This window comes from Aulostomus chinensis, chromosome 1 (genome assembly GCF_037954235.1).
Source record: "Aulostomus chinensis isolate RoL2024-O1b breed Wild chromosome 1, RoL_Achi_v1.0, whole genome shotgun sequence".
NCBI lineage: Eukaryota > Metazoa > Chordata > Actinopteri > Syngnathiformes > Aulostomidae > Aulostomus > Aulostomus chinensis.
The window spans coordinates 6808376-6810969 of record NC_141320.1 but is presented as its reverse complement, the minus strand read 5'-3'; positions in this window follow the sequence as shown (position 1 = coordinate 6810969).

Genomic DNA, 2594 nt, shown 5'->3' with positions numbered 1-2594 from the left:
CCAAACCTCAAAATGATGGTGACAGTCATGTAGTGAGAGTTGCTACGAACCTCAAAATGATGCTACAGTGATGCAGAAAGAGTTGCTTAAAACCTCAAAATGATGCTACAGTGATGTGGTGAGAGTTTCTTAAAATCTCAAAATGATGCGACAGTGATGTGGTGAGAGTTGCTAAAAATCTCAAAATGATGCTAAAGTGATATAGTGAGAGTTGCTACTAACCTAAGAAATGATGCTACAGTGATGTGGTGAGAGTTGCTACGAACCTCAAAATGATGCTACAGTGATGTGGTGAGAGTTGCTACGAACCTCAAAATGATGCTCCAGTGATGTAGTAAGAGTTGCTACGAACCTCAAAATGATGCTGACAGTCATGAAGTGAGATTTGCTACTATCCTCAAAATGATGCTACAGTGATGTAGGAAGAGTTGCTAAAAACCTCAAAATGATGCTGCAGTGATGTAGTGAGAGTTGCTACTAATCTAAGAAATGATGGTAAAGTGATGTGGTGAGAGTTGCTTCAAATCTCAAAATGATGCTCCAGTGATGCAGTAAGAGTTTCTTAAAACCTTAATATGATGCCACAGTGATGTGGTGAGAGTTGCTATTAACCTAAAAAATGATGCTACAGTCATGTAGTGAGAGTTGCTAAAAACCTCAAAATGATGCTGACAGTGATGTAATGAGAGTTGCTACTAACCTAAGAAATGATGCCACAGTGATGGGGTGAGAGTTGCTACTAATCTCAAAATGATGCTAAAGTGATGTAATGAGAGTTGCTACTAACCTAAGAAATGATGCCACAGTGATGGGGTGAGAGTTGCTACTAATCTCAAAATTATGCTAAAGTGATGTAATGAGAGTTGCTACTAACCTAAGAAATGATGCTACAGTGATGTGGTGAGAGTTGCTGCTAACCTTAAAATGATGCTGACAGTGATGTCGTGAGAGTTTCTTTGAACCTCAAAATGATGCTACAGTGATGTAATGAGAGTTGCGACAAACCTAAGAAATGATGCCACAGTGATGTAGTGATAGTTGCTAAAAACCTCAAAATGAGGCTCCAGTAATGTCGTGAGAGTTGCTACTATCCTCAAAATGATGCTAAAGTTATATGGTGAGAGTTGCTACTAATCTCAAAATGATGCTGAAAGTGATGTCGTGAGAGTTTCTACCAACCTCAAAATGATGCTACAGTGATGTAATGAGAGTTGCTACAAACCTAAGAAATGATGCTACAGTGATGTGGTGAGAGTTGCTACTAATCTCAAAATGATGCAAAAGTGATGTTGTGAAAGTCGCTATGTACCTAAGAAATGATGCTCCAGTGATGTGGTGAGAGTTGTTACCGACCTCAAAATGATGCTAGAGTGATGTCGTGAGAGTTGCTACTATCCTCCACATGATGCTACAGTGATGTGGTGAGAGTTGATAGTAATTTCAAAATCATGCCAAAGTGATGTAATGAGAGTTGCTACTTACTTAAGAAATGATGCTACAGTGATGTGGTGAGAGTTGCTACGAACCTCAAAATGATGCTAAAGTAATGTGGTGAGAGTTGCTACGAACCTCAAAATGATTCTACAGTGAGGTTGTGAGAGTTGCTACGATCCTCAAAATGATGCTACAGTAATGTATTAGGTTGCTAAAAACCTCAAAATGATGCGCCAGTGATGCAGTAAGAGTTGCTTAAAACCTTTAAAAATGATGCTGACAGTCATGTCGTGAGAGTTGCTACTATCCTCCAAATGATGCTACAGTGATGTCGTGAGAGTTGCTAAAAATCTCAAAATGATGTGACAGTGATGTAGGAAGAGTTGCTAAAAACCTCAAAATGATGCTGCAGTGATGTAGGAAGAGTTGCTAAAAACCTCAAAATGATGCTGCAGTGATGTAGTGACAGTTGCTTCTAATCTCAGAAATGATGCTAAAGTGATGTGGTGAGAGTTGCTAAAAATCTCAAAATGATGCTCCAGTGATGCAGTGAGAGTTGCTTAAAACCTTAAAATGATGCCACAGTGATGTGGTGAGAGTTGCTAAAAACCTCAAAATGATGCTGACAGTGATGTAATGAGAGTTGCTACTAACCTAAGAAATGATGCCACAGTGATGGGGTGAGAGTTACTACGAACCTCAAAATGATTCTACAGTGATGTAGTGAGAGTTGCTACTAATCTCAAAATGATGCTAAAGTGATGTAATGAGAGTTGCTACTAACCTAAGAAATGATTCTACAGTGATGTGGTGAGAGTTGCTACTAATCTCAAAATGATGCTAAAGTGATGTAATGAGAGTTGCTACTAACCTAAGAAATGATGCTACAGTGATGTGGTGAGAGTTGCTACTAACCTCAAAATGATGGTGACAGTCATGTAGTGAGAGTTGCTACGATCCTCAAAATGATGCTAAATTGATGTAATGAGAGTTGCGACAAACCTAAGAAGTGATGCTACAGTGATGTGGTGAGAGTTGATACTAAATTCAAAATAATGCTACAGTCATGTAGTGAGACTTGCTGCTAACCTTAAAATGATGCTGACAGTGATGTCGTGAGAGTTTCTTTGAACCTCAAAATGATGCTACAGTGATGTAAT